Source organism: Pongo abelii, chromosome 5, assembly GCF_028885655.2.
Source record: "Pongo abelii isolate AG06213 chromosome 5, NHGRI_mPonAbe1-v2.0_pri, whole genome shotgun sequence".
Taxonomy (NCBI): Eukaryota; Metazoa; Chordata; class Mammalia; order Primates; family Hominidae; genus Pongo; species Pongo abelii.
In genome coordinates this window covers 127,923,809-127,939,184 of record NC_071990.2, presented here as the reverse complement: position 1 = coordinate 127,939,184, position 15,376 = coordinate 127,923,809, and the positions used below count along the sequence as shown (strand labels likewise).

At 35.2% G+C, this 15,376-nt stretch overlaps 1 protein-coding gene across 4 annotated transcripts in view; it reads right to left on the bottom strand.

Annotated features, from left to right (window-relative positions):
* The window catches only part of CENPW (centromere protein W), a 203,256-nt gene that overhangs the window by 26,240 nt on the left and 161,640 nt on the right, over window positions 1-15,376 (bottom strand). Inside the window, exon 5 of one of the 4 annotated variants that reach the window (XR_008526420.2) lies at window positions 7,568-7,783. The exons of 1 other annotated variant lie outside the window; for it this stretch is intronic. The gene's annotated coding sequence lies outside the window, so the exon portion shown is untranslated. Of the gene's footprint in view, window positions 1-7,567; window positions 7,784-15,376 lie in introns of those variants that run through there. 2 more of the 4 variants (XR_008526421.2, XR_008526422.2) reach the window with 2 other exon arrangements.

Here is a 15,376-nt window from a genome sequence, read left to right as displayed (position 1 = left end):
CCCTTTTCAATGCAAAATATAACTACTTTGATATACTTCAGGGGCTTTACCAACTCCAACTGTGTTAAATTGAGCAGGTTGAATTGGCCACATGGATTGCCAGTGCTGTAGAGAAATGACTGAAATGTCCACTCCTGTATCTACCAAACCTTTAAATTTCTTTCCCTGAATAGTTATTTCACAGGTAGGACATTTATCAGTAATTTGATTCACCCAATAAGCTGCTTTGTGCTTCCAAATCCTCCTGTTTGTTTAATTTCACTTTTCCCCATTTCCACATACGGCACAATCAGGAGCTGTGCTATATACTCTCCTGGCTCTGCTTTCCAGGGAACAGAAGTAGATATAACAATTTGAATTTCCCCATTGTAATCTGAATCAATGACTCCTGTATGTATTTGTACTCCCTTTAAACTTAAACTAGACCTTCCTAGAAGAAATCCTATTGTCCCCGCTGGCAAGGTTCCACAGACCCCTGTTGGAACTTTTTGCGGGGGTTCCCCAGGCAGAAGGCTCACAGCTTTTGTGCAGCATAAATCTACTGCAGCACTACTGGCTGTGGCAGGGGACAGACATTGTACAGAGGTGAGGGAGTGGCCTGAGCCAGTAATGCCCTGGTTTGGAATGGGGCCCAGGACGGGCCCCTCATGGTGTTTCCCAAAATTTAAAAGGAAAAGGCTCAAATGCAGCTATAATATTTCCCTGTTGATCTAGGGGATGTATCCTAACAGGGAACTGCCAAGCCTCTAAATCACCCTCACATCTAGCTTGCTAGATTCCTGCCTAAATAGAACTGAAAGCAGTCACTTGAGCTGCTGCTCAAACAATCACTGGGGCAAATACTTTTCACCCAGTGTCCTCTGGAAAAGAAAGCTCTGGAGGGTCAGGCCACTCTTTTTCTGCAAAATAAGGAGGGGATGCAGAAGGGTAGGGATGAACCTCTTCCTCCTTTGCTGCTTTAGCTTTAGCTGGCAAACAAACCTGCTCTGTCATCTCTTCTGTTATTTTGTTATACTTTCCTTCCTTTTATTATTAGTGTGAAAAGGTTCCAAGGTGGAACAAACCAGAGCCCACACTTATCCCATTTTTACCCTGATGCTTCCAAGCTCCCCTTCTTACTCACCACAGGGATTGCTTATGAGTACTCAGGTGTCCTCCAGCTTAGTTCCACATTCTCCAACTGTCGCTCCAGTGACCCTTTGACCTGGGTTGGAGACTCCACATTTGGGCACCACTTGCCGAGACCAGCTCGGTTGTGGAGACACTAACCCAGCAGTGCTAGAGGAATTAAAGACACACACACAGAAATACAGAGTGTGGAATGGGAAATCAGGGGTCTCACAGCCTTCAGAACTGAGAGCCTTGAACAGAGATTTACCCACATATTTATTGACAGCAAGCCAGTCATAAGATTTACTAAAAGTATTCCTTACAGGAAATAAAGGGATGGGCCAAAATAAAGGGATGGGCTCTGGCTAGTTATCTGCAGCATGAACATGTCCTTAAGGCACACAGAGCTCATGCTATTCTTTGTGGTTTAAGAATGCCTTAAGCGGTTTTCCACCCTGGGCCGGCCAGGTGTTCCTTGCCCTCTTTCGGTAAACCGACAACTTTCCAGCATGGGCGTCAAGGCCATCACGAGCGTGTCACAGTGCTGCAGAGATTTTGTTTATGGCCAGTTTTGGGACCAGTTGATGGCCAGATTTTGGGGCCTGTTCCCAACATATAAGTTGTAAAATACTTTAGAATAAATAATGTATATATGTAATTATATATAATTTATGTTTTAGTCTTATTGTGAAGATAGTAATTTGAATATAAATATTCAATAATTGTATACTTTAATAATTATAAGAGAAAAAAGAGTTCTTACTTATAATATTAAGATATTAGCTCCAAGAATGAAATTAAATGTGTGGGTATATTGAAGAGTGTTATGAAGCTATATTAGAAATGCTTGATGAAAAAGAGGTAGCCCCTTTGTTTAGAAATATGATGTGATGGCAAAAGACGATGGAAAAAATATGAAAGACTTCCTTTTGTGCTTCTTGTCGGTGATAATTTTAAGACTGGAAAGTGGAACAAACATTTCCAGGAGTAAAAGAAAACCCCAGTTAGTAAAATAAATGGTCAGAACACCTAATGAAATTAACTAAAGTTTTTGACCCAAAGATCTACATCTCAAATTACTGAGAGAATTGGTAGGTGTAGTTGCTGAACATACTTACATAAATTTTTATAAACTCTGATTAATATAGAACAATAGGACAAATTACCAAGATAGGCAAATATGTTTCTGATTTTCCAAGAAAAAGAATAAAACAGAAACTGTTGACATACTCAATTTAATTTCAGGAAAAAGTATTTTACTGATTGTTAAAAAGACAGGTCCAAAAATACAGAGAAGTTATGATATCTTGAAAGCCTTATAAATAAACTTTACAAAATCAATGCAACTTCTTTTATCTTTTTTTTTTTTTTTTTTTGAGCTGGAGTCTTGCTCTGTCACCCAGGCTGGAGTGCAGTGGCGTGATCTCGGCTCACTGCAAACTCCACCTCCCAGGTTCACACCATTCTCCTGCCTCAGCCTCCTCCCTCAGCCTGTAGCTGGGACTACAGGCACTCGCCACCACATCCGGCTAATTTTTTTGTATTTTTAGTAGAGATGGGGTTTCACCGTGTTAGCCAGGATGGTCTCGATCTCCTGATCTTGTGATCCACCCACCTTGGCCTCCCAAAGTGCTGGGATTACAGGTGTGAGCCACCACGCCTGGCCTCTTTTCTCTTTTAAGGGAGGTGCTAAATATGGCAAATAAGGGGGAAGAATAGAGATAGCATATAAATGAATTTCTGCCACGTATTTCACTTGAGAGTATATGGTATAAGACGGGAATGTGGACTCAGCGATAATATAGATAGGTCAATTTGTATTGGACTTAATGTTTTTCTTTAAAAAAGCTTATGAATGATGGATTAATCTTGTCCTGAAAGGAGGTATCATGGGATTCCTAAGCTTTCTCTTTTGTCCTGGCCCCTGTTCTCTTCAATATTTTTATCAATAACCTGAAGAGACACAGAGCATGCATAACACTTACAGGTGGACATTACCTAAATGTGGGAAGAGAATTAATACATTGAATCACATGCATCCAACTTGTTGTAAGAATTAAGGACAGTTTTGTTAAACTAATTAGTTAGTTCAGACATAGGTCAGACAGTTGAAAAAACTGAGCCTAATCTGTGTGAAATTAAAGTGATATTGTGTTATAGCTAGACTAAAAACAAGAAAAACAAAATAAAAGCTACACTTAATGAGAAATACATGTCAGGGTCACTTCAAGTGAAAAAGACACAAAGACTCACCACACAAAAGCCCCAAATGATGGAAAATCTAGTGTTTGTTTTTAAAAAATGTCTAATATAATCTTAGAATATGTGTGATCTATATTGCTAGGTTTTACTCTGGTCATACCCATTAGCAATATTATTGTTGTTTTTAGTTGTTCTCTTCATTTCTAATAGAGACATAGATAACTAGAACACAATTGGAGGAAAAAAAGAAAAAAGTAAAAAAAAAGTTTTCTCTGAGGAAAAGGTGGAGCAATTATTGCTGTTTAACCTGGAGGAGACTCAGATGTCACACAAAAGCAGTCTTTAAATATTTAAGAGACAATTGAAGAGCAATTAAATCATTTATGTCTGTCCCAAGGGGACTTAAATATGATAAAATGATAGACCATCGCCATGAAATAGAATTTGACTCAGTATACAGAATTAAGATCAAGTTTAGCTGTATAAAAACTGAATCAGCTGTATTGAGTGATAATGCTTTCCATATCCCTGGGGAGATTATAAATTATATTGCTATGTGAATCGAAGCTAGGGATTAGACCACAGATTTTCATGGTAAATTTCAACTCTAATATTTTTTTCATTTTATGATAAACAATTTTTAACTTGTTCATTGATCCACCCATTTTTTTACTGTTTTTTTCCAATTGTTGATATTCACCAGCAAAATTATTATCTCACAGTTGTTAATTTTATGACCTCGCTATATTGACATCATCAAAGTTGATGGGGGTAAAAATCATTATCTCTTAGAATATCTCCAAGAGCTGAACTGTTTTCTGGAACTTTCTTTCAGGTTTAGTCTGAAAATACCAGTATGGTGAAGTTCCAAATATTTGAAGTCACAAAATTATGCAGTTAGAAACACTATCTAATTTAACTATGAATTGATTATTACGATAAGAATTCTTGAATATTTTATTAAACAAGGAAAGAAAAAATGACTTAGGAATCTAGTCAGTATAACAAACCCCAATATGAATAATCAGAGTATATGTTTACAAAACAAATGTAAGAAGTTTTTAAATTCAAAGACATATCAAAAAGTGGAATTTAAATTGAGCAGTGGATAAAGTTATTGACAATAATTGATTTCACTTTAGAAGTGTGTTTTTAACTACAGTGCTTTAAACTGTGTCTATACGAAGATAGAATTTGGAATAAAATGGCAAAGCAGTACATTTTATAAGTCATAATTTTGTGTCATCTTTAAACTATTATTGACTCAGTACCTACTATATGACAGGCACTGTTTACTCACATATCATAGAGTTTATTAAGAAACAAAGTCCATAATCAAGTAAACTAACATAGCTGAACATACCATTATCAAGTATACCAACAAAGTGTACAAATTTTCATATAGGATTTTTTATAAACACATTTTTAGTTAAATGGCATGTTGAACATTTTAACTAAAAGGAGATAATTTTATTTTGGGACCCATATTCCTTATTATTATTTATTTTCTGTGAGAAAAATAGAAACACCACATTGCATGGATATCATAACATCTATGTTAATTTCTCAAAAGAAATATTTTCTTTTTTGCTGAATTCTCATCTATGTATATACAGAGCTCAAGTTTAATGAATTATCTAAGATATACAATTTCAAACTTCACAACATATTAATATGAGAATAAAAATTTAATTATTTAATTTTTAAAAAAAGGAGGGCTGCTGAAATTTTGCACACTGTCAAAAGCAAGAAATAATAGCTGTCTCAGCAAAGGAGAAGATTTTAAAAACACACAAAGTTGTTTTATAAAACAGAAAAGGAGCCATTTAGTGTGAGCACAAACATGTCAATAATCCTTGAAGAAAATATGGCTTTGTCTAATTATTAAAGTTTGCAATAAAGACTGAGTAATCAATCAATCAATCAATTCTTAAATTGTGATTCATATATTATTTAAGAAGGCAGTGGAAAAGATAACTTAGAAACACTCCAAACAAAATAGTTGTAATGATAAAACATTGATTCCTAAAGCTGTGTTTCAAATACCTGACACCAGAAAAATAAGCTCTTAAAGTTAATTCTGAATTCATGATCTAAAATAACTTCTTCATCAATGTAGCTCACTTAAGTTACCAAATAATTCAAGTTTAGATGTTTTTAAAGATTTTTTAAGTAAAAATTACTTTACTTCATATAAACAGCATTTGCAAATTTAAAGAAATTTAAGCAAAAAAATACTGAAAGCAAGTTGAAAAAATTTATCTAGAAATAACTATCTGATATATATATAGAAATATGAATGGAGGATGAATAAATGCATAAGTAAAATTGCTTTTTAAAAATGGAACATCATGTGTGTTTTTTAATGAAAAAGAATTAAATTTAGTTTTACTTTATGGAAATAGGAGACATCTGAAATAAATATGAAGAAATTTCTAGAAGCCATATTATATATTTCTTTCTTGTAAAAGATGATATTTCTTATATCAGTTCAATTCTGAGGCATACATAGTGAAGCTTTTACTATAGTTATATTTTTCCAAGTTTCCTTACATTATACATAGTTTTATTCATTTATTTGCTATTATTTAATTATAATTTAAATGATAACTTAATTATAAATAAATTATATTTATAATTTAATTATAATAAATGTATTTAATTATAATAAAATGTATTTGTATTATTTAGTGTTTTGTTTAAAGCACAAATGTTAAAAGCATTCTGTTTTTATTGAAAACTTACTGAAACTTACTGAAATATGAAATAGGTACTTAAATGTGCATAAACAATAAGCTGTTATACACATTCCCATATCTGTTTCTTGGTGGATATAAACACTCATTTATATTGGGTGTATACCTATAGGGGAGTTATGGGTCAAAAGAATTATGGGTTGAAGTAGATGGACCCAACACGGCTATGGACTGAGGTTTTTAATTGCTGTTTGCATGCAATGTGCAAACAGTGGTATGTTTATATAGCCACTTTGCTATTTATTTCCTGTTGAATCTTTCTGTCCTGATCTTCTATTTTTCTAATATAGTGGATGACTTCTTTATTTCCCTCTATCTGAAAATAGTTTGCTTTCTCTAATAAACTAAAACTTAAGGGCTCAGATTTTCATGTTCTGTTCATTTATGTCATAGCTTGGGGACATCGAAAAGGGAAGAACTCAGAAGTTTTGCAGGAACTGTTAACAGGTCCTGGCATGTTTCTCACTTCTGAGGTTCTGTTTAATGCCTTGTTCCTGATACCACTTGTATCTAGAAGTGTATTTACTTCTAATAGGAAAATTCCATTCACCACATATAGCATGGCATAATGCATGCACTTTGGTCAACAATGGTGCATATATATGATAGTGGTACCACAAGATTACAATACTGTATTTTTACTGTACATTTTCTATGTTCATATATACAAATGCTTACCTTTGTGTTATAATTATCTACAATATTAGGTACAGTAACATGCTATACAGGTTTGTAGCTCAGGAGCAATAGGCTACACCATATAGCCTAGGTGTTTAATAGCCTATCCCCTCTAGGTTTGTGTAAGTACACTCTATGATGTTAGCACAATGATGAAATTACCTAATGACACACTTCTCAGAATGTGTCCTCATTGCTAAGTGACACATATATAGCTCTAGAACATTTACTTCTATCCAGTGGTCAGTGCTGTTGGTCACTTCAATACAGAATGTTCTGATTACAAACTGGGCTCTAGTACAGGTTGAGATTTCTTAAACTAAAAATCTGAAATCTGAAATGCTTCAAATCTGAAACTTTTTGAGCACCAACATGACAGACATCACAAGTGAAAAATTCTAAACCTGACCTCACAGGACAGGCCACAGCAAAAACACAGGTGAAATTTTGTTTCATCCACAAAATTATTTAAAACGTTCTATAAAATTACTTTCTGGCATGTGTATAAGGTATATGAAACATAAATGAATTTCACATTTAGACTTGGCTCCATCCCCAAGATATTTCATTATGTATATGAAAATATTCTAGAACATGAAAATATCTCAAATCCAAAACACTTATAGCCCCAAGCATTTTGGGTAAAGGGTACTCAACCTGTATCAAATTGGCTGAGTTCAAATTAAACTTTTGCCATTTACTAGCTGTATGGCTTTTGATAATTTACTCAAACTCTCTTAGCCTCAGCTTTCTCAACTGCAAAAAGGGAATAATAATGATACTAACATAATAAATTTATTATAAGGAATAAATGAGATACTTTATTTAAAGTACTTGGAATTATGTCTGGTACATAGTAGGCACTCAAACTTGATTGTTTTTTCTTTTGTTTTCTTGTTTTGTTTTTGATTGTTTGCTATAATCCATTACTCCTCAGCGAGAAAAGATAAATTAGAATACTCACTCAGTTTATTCATTTCAGCCCTGAAGAATTTAGGGAGTATTCTCTAAATTTTGTTGGTACACAGGTGAAGTTTCTGAAATAGAGTAGCAGGAGAGGACAGAAAAGAGTCAGGGTTAGCAGCTTCGTTCCTCTGTGTGGCTCCAGAATTGTCTGTTTTTGACCTTGACTGGTTTTTTTTTTCAGTTTTATAATATTTGGCTGCTTTTTAAAAATTAAACTCATTTCTCAGTAATTTTGTTATTGCTGTTCTTGTTTATATTATGAACTGTTGGGAAAAAAGATACTTTTATAATGTATTTGTAGTTTGCTATTTTATTACAGTAGTCCACCAATTCATTTTTAAATATTTTTTAAATAATTGAATCTATAACACATACACAAAATTACATAAGACACAAATTATGGATAAATGAATTATTAGAGTGACAACCTCTATAACCACTGTCTGGGAAGTGAGGAGGGCCACTGCCTGGCCACTGTGCAACCTTCCAAGTGTGAAGTGACAGCCTTGTGTGTGATCTTTTCTGTCTTCCCCAAGTTTGCATTTTTGACATTAAAGTTTACTTTTTAATTAAAAAAAGAGAGAGAGAAATATTACCAATGTCCTCAAAAACCCCACAAGTTTCTGAGAGTAACTAGACCTTCTTTCCTACCTCCTCCTTCCCAAAAGGTAATCACCTCTTTACCAATGGTAACTACTGCTTTGACTTCTAATACATTTTGGCTGTGGCCCCACCCAAGTCTCAACTTGAATTGTATCTCCTAGAATCCCCATGTGTCATGGGAGGGACCCAGGGGGAGGTAATTGAATCATGTTGGTTGGCCTTTCCTGTGCTATTCTCATGATAGTTAATAAGTCTCATGAGATCTGATGGGTTTATCAGGGGTTCCCAATTTTGCTTCTTCCTCATTTTATCCTGCCACCACCATGTAAGAAGTGCCTTTCACTTTCTGCCATGATTCTGAGGCCTCCCCAGCCATGTGGAACTGTAAGTCCAATTAAACCTCTTTTTCTTCCCAGTTTCAGGTATGTCTTTATCCGCAGCATGAAAATGGACTAATACAGCAAATTTGTACCAGTAGAGTGGGCATTGGTGAAAAGATACTTGAAAATGTGGAAATGACTTTGGAACTGGGTAACAGGCAGAGATTGGAACAGTTTGGAGGACTCAGAAGAAGACAGGACAATTTGGGAAAGTCTGGAACTCCCTAGAGGCTTGTTAAATTGCTTTGCCCAAAATCCTGATAGCAATATGGACAATAAGGTCCAGGCTGAGGTTGTCTCAGATGGAGATGAGGAACTTGTTGGGAACTGGAGTAAAGGTGACTCTTGTTACGTTTTAGCAAAGAGATTGGCAGCTTTTTGCCCTTGCCCTAGAGATTTGTGGAACTTTGAACTTGAGAAAGATGATTTAGGGTATCTGGCAGAAGACATTTCTAAGCAACAAAGTATTCAAGAGGTGACTTGGGTTCTGTTAAAGGAATTCAGTTTTATAAGGGAAGCAGAGCGTATTTGGAAAATTTGCAGCCTGACTATGTGATAGAAGAGAAAAACCCATTTTCTGGGGAGAAATTCAAGCCGGCTGCAGAAATTTGCATAAGTAGCAAGGAGCCTAATGTTAATCCCCAAGAGCATTGGGAAAATGTCTCCAGGCCATGTCAGAGAACATCACAGCAGCCCCTCCCATCACAGGTCCTGAAGCCCAGGCGGAAAAAGTGGTTTTGTGGGCCAGGCCTAGGGTCCCCGTGCTATGTGCAGCTTAGGGACTTGGTGCCCTGTGTCCCAGCCACTCTGGCCATGGCTGAAAGGGGACAACCTACAGCTTGGGCTATAGCTTCAGAGGGTGAAAGCCCCAAACCTTGGCAACTTCCATGTGGTGTTGACCCTGCGGGTGCACAGAAGTCAAGAATTGAGGTTTGGGATGCTCTGCCTAGATTTCAGAAGATGTATGGAAACACCTGGGTGCCCACCCAGGCAGGGGTGGGGCCCTCATGGAGAACCTCTGCTAGGGCAGTACAGAAGGGAAATGTGGGGTCGGAGCCCCCACACAGAGTCCCTACTGGAGCCCTGCCTAGTGGAGCTGTGAGAAGAGGGACACAGTCCTCCAAACCACAGAATGGTAGACTCACCTACAGCTTGCACTGTGTGCCTGGAAAAGCAGAAGACAATCCCAGCCTGGGAAAGCAGCCAGGAAGGGGGCTAAACCCTGAAAAGCCACAGGGGCGGAGCTGTCCAAGACCATGGGAACTCACCTCTTGCATCAGCATGACCGGGATGTGAGATCACTTTGAAGCTTTAAAATTGGACTGCCCCTCTGGATTTCGGACTTGCATGGGGCCTGTAGCCGCTTTGTTTTGGCCAATTTCTCCCACTTGGAATGGCTGTATTTACTCAATACCTGTACCCCCATTGTATCTAGGAAGCAATTAACTTGCTTTTGATTTTACAGGCTCATAGGTGGAAGGGACTTGTTTGTCTCAGATGAGACTTTGGACTGTGGACTTTTGGGTTAATGCTGAAATGAGTTAAGACTTTGGGTACTGTTGTGAAGGCATGATTGGTTTTGGAATATGAGAACATGAGATTTGGAGGGGATGGGATGGAATGATATGGTCTGGCTATGTCCCCACCCAAATCTCTACTGGAATTGTATCTTCCAGAATTCCCACATGTTGTGGGAGGGACCCAGGGGGAGTAATGGAATCATGGAGGCTGGTCTTTCCCATGCTATTCTCGGGATAGTGAATAAGTCTCACGAGATCTGATGGGTTTATCAGGGGTTTCTGCTTTTTCTTCTTCCTCATTTTCTCTTGCTGCTGCCATGTAAGAAGTGCCTTTTGCTTCCCACCATGATTCTGAGGCCTCCCCAGCCATGTGAAACTGGAAGTCCAGTTAAGCATGTTTTTCTTTCCAGTTTCGGGTATGTCTTTATAAGCAGCATGAAAATGGACTAATACAACTTCTAACATTATAGTTTACTTTTGTCTGTTTTTGAACCTTATATAAATAAAACATCTAGCATGTATCTTTTGCCTGCCGTCTTTTATTCACACTTATGTTTGTTAAATCATTGATCAGTTGCATATAGTTGTAATTCATTTTTTTCATTGCTATCAAGTGTGTCATTATTAACTATATCATAAATTATCCATTTGCAGCTTATGACCACATGGATTTTTTCCACTTGGAAATTACTACAAATAATGTTGCCATGAATATTTATCTATGTATATCTTAGAGAAATATGCATATATTTTTGATGGGTATACATAAGAGTATAATAGTGGTGGCAGAAAATATGAAAATGATTTTAGTGAGCAGATATTGCATTGTGAGCATCAGGATGAGCTATACTTACAGAGGAGAATAAAAACAAATGCTTACACCTAACTCTGTGTCATATAGCAAATACCTGCTAACCCATAACATAAACTGGTCCCTTTCCTAAGTGCAGTGACAACTTGCAAATAATTAGTTAAAAAATAAATGTGTGTCATACAAATACGGGGAATAAGCAAAAAATAACCAGCACAGGATCTATGGGAAAATAGAAAAAGAAGACAAGAAATAGAAAATATAAGTGGATGAAAGAAGACCTCAATGTGAAATTAAAAAGTGTGATCACAAAGCAGGTAATTTTTTACTGAAAATTTTTACCAAAATATTTTAGCAGAAAAGTTTAAATACAACAGTGTATTAGCTTTACAAAACAACAGTACAAATGAAAGATATAAAAGACAGGAAATATATGTTAAAATAATAGAAGTAACAATTTAAGATGGCAAGCTCATAAAAAATGGATCAAATTTTTAAAACTCGAAGAAAATCAGGTAAAATTCGAATTCAAGTAAAATACAATAGATACTATTAACAATATGGTAATAAAAATAAAAAGAATTTAGAAAAGCAAGCAGAATAAAAGTTAATGGTCAGAGTTAAAAAACATTGGAATGATAATGAGACTATGATATGTGAGACAAGCAAAGAAGATCTGATTTAACAGTCAATATTAGTGACAAAGTGACTGAAAAATAATTATATTTAATGATACAGAAAAAACTCATGCATCTGTAGATTAAAATAACGTGAAAGACTGGTGTAGTGAGAGTGAAATATAGTCTACTAAAATATTGGTCTTCAAAATAAAAGGTATAATTTTTTGACAATGGGGTAAATATGTATGTGTATGTACATATGTATCTCTATGTGTAATGCTAATAGCATTTATATACACACACACTTATCAGAGCACAAACTGTGACAGACTGTTATAGATTTAACCTGTGACAAGTTGAATTAAAGTAGGATGGTCTCATACTTCTCTACAACAGGAAGCAAATTTAGAAGTTAAAAAACAGTGAAATAATGACTATAAAATACCCAAGAAAAGGAAGAATGACTAAAAATATTTTTATGCAAACTATTGTTCGAGCATAAAGGCTAAATCATTTCAAATTAAGTAGAAACAAAGAAAAGAGGCAGGGGTCACAGGTGCCAGTGCATAGATCTTGGTGGTACCTCTGTTTTCCTGCCAACTTCAGTGACCAATCAGAGATACCAGCCAACTTCATAGCCCACTTGCAAAGCTATACATGTATGCTGGGACATCTGGGCATACACCTAAAAGAATTGAAAGCAGGAACTCTAACGAATAGTTATAGAAACAATATTCATAGAAACAACAAGCTCTGCCCACCTGGGGTCATCATTAGCAGGCCCTTCAAGATAAACATAAATTGCCCCTGATTGTTTTCATATATAGAAAAACCTACAGACTCTAAGAACAACCTCTTAGAACTGATAAAAGAATTCAGAATAGTTGCAGGATACATAATCAACATGAAAAACAAGGAGTAGATTTTCTATATATGCATACCAAACTGGCTGAAAAAGAAATTAAGTAGACAATCCCGTTTACAATACCAGCAAAAAGTAAAATAAAACACCTATGAATAAATTTAACTGAAGATGTGAAATATGTCTACAATGAAAATTTTGAAACACTGATAAAAGAAATCGAAGAAGATACAAATAAATGGAAAAACAACTCATGGTCATGAATTGGAAGAAGTCATATTGTTAAAAAATGACCATACTGTCCAAAGTAATCTACAGAGTTAATACAATTCCTGTCAAAATATCAATAGCATTGTTCACAGAAATAGAAAAAAAAATCTTAAAATTTTCGTGGAACCACAAAAGATCAAAAATAGCCAAAGGAATCCTGAGCAAAAAAGAACAAACCTAAAAGCATCACACTACCAGACTTCAAAATATACTACAAAGCTATAGTAAGCAAAACAGCATGATCCAGGCATAAAAACAGATACATAGGAAGAGAATAGAGATCCCAGTTATTAATCCATGTATCTAGAGCCAACTGATTTTTGGCAAAGTTTCCAAGAACACTCATTAAGTAAAAAGTCTCTTCAATAAAGGGTGCTGTGAAAACTGGATATCCCTATGCAGAAGAATGAAACTTAACCCCACCTTTCACCCTATACAAAAATCAACTAAAAATTGATCTAAGGCCTAAAGAAATATATACCCAAAATGATACAACTAGTAGAAGAAGACATAGGGAAATTATTTTAGTACATTTGTCTGGGAAAAAAGTTCTATAACTAAGACCTCAAAAGAACAGGCAACAAAACAAAAAAATAAGTAAATAGGATTATATCAAACCAAAACATTTCTGTATGGCAAGAGAAACAATCAACAGAGTAAAAATATAACCTGAAAAATGAATAAAATATTCACAAAATATCCATCTGACAGGAGAGTAATATCCAGAATATAAAAGAAATGTAAACATCTCAACAGAAAAAAAAAATTCAGCAATCCCATTACTGGGCATATATCCAAAGGAAAGAAAATCAGTATATCAAAGAGAAACCTGCACCCCCATGTTTATTGCAGCACTATTCACAATAGTCAAGAAACGAACTCAATCTGGGTTACAACAACAGATGAGAGGATAAACAAAATATGGTATTTATTTAAACAATGGCATACTATTCAGCCATAAAAAAGAAAGAAATCCTGTCATTTATGGAAACATGGATGGAATTGAAGAGCATAATGTTAGGTGAAATAAGTTTAAAAGAAAGATAAACACTGCATGCTCTCATTCATATGTGGAAGCTAAAACAAAAACTACTCCCATAGAAGTAAAATGTAGAACAGAGGATACTAGAGGCTGAGAAGGGTAGGTGAAGGGAAAGATAGGGAGAGATTGGTTAAAGGATATAAAATTACAGCTAGATAAGAGAAATAAGTTATAGTGTTCTATACCACTTTAGAGTAACTACAGTTAATAATAATAATACATTATATAATTTCAAATAGCTAGGAGGATATTGAATGTTCTCCACACAAAGAAGTTATAAATGTTTGAGATGATATAGTAATTATCCTGAATGGATCACTATACATTACATGTATGAAACATCACTATGTACCCCATAAATATATATAATAATTACATGTAAATTAACAATTTTTTTAATGATGAAGAAAGCTAAAATAAATGAAAAATAATAAATCAACAACTTATTATTACTCCTAAAGGAACCAGAAAAGGAAGAATAAATTAAGCCCAAATGTAAGAGAAGGAAGGAAATAGTAAAGATCATAGCAGAAATAAAACGAAATAGATACTAGAAAAACAAATAAAAGATCAACAGGCCAGGCACGGTGGCTCACGCCTGTAATCTCAGCACTTTGGGAGGCCAAGGCGGGTGGACCACGAGGTCAGGAGTTTGAGACCAGCCTGGCCAACATAGTAAAACCCCATCTCTACTAAAAATACAAAAATTAGCTGGGGGTGGTGGCAGACACCTGTAATCCCAGCTACTCAGGAGGCTGAGGCAGGAGAATCGCTTGGACCCAGGAGGCAGAGGTTGCAGTGAGCTGAGATCATACCACTGCGCTTTAGCCTGGGCAACAAGAGTAAGACTCCATCTCAAAAAAAAAAAAAAAAAAAAAAAAAGATCCACAAAACCAAGTTGGTTATTTTAAAATATATAAACAATCAGCTACTCATTAGCTAGACTAACAAAAAAAGAGAGAAGACTCAAATTAATGAAATCAAAATGAAAGAGGAAACATTACAACAGATACCACAGAAATACAAAGGACCATAAGAGACTACTATAAAATATTATATGCCAACAAATTGGATAACCTAGAAGAAATGGATAAATTTCTAGACATATATAACCTACCAAGATTGAGTCATGAAGAAATAGAAAATCTGAACAAATCAATAATCTTTAAGGGGATTCAATCAGTAATAATGTCTCCCATCAAGGTAAGCCAGGACCTGATAGCTTTATTGTTGAATTTTATCAAACATTTAAAGAATAACTGACATCAATCCTTCTCAAACTCTTCAAAAAATTGAAGAGGAGGGAATACTTCCAAATACATTTTTCAAGGTGAACATTACCCTGATATCAGAGACCAAAAAGAATATTACAAGAATGAAAAACTACATGCTGTTAATTAACATACATGTAAAAATCCATAACTAAGTACTAGGAAACCAAATCCAACAGCACATTACAAGGATCATATACAACAATCTAGTGGGATTTGTTATTGGGATGCAGGGCTGTTTCAGCATATGAAAGTAAATGAAAGTGATAGATTAATAGAACTAAG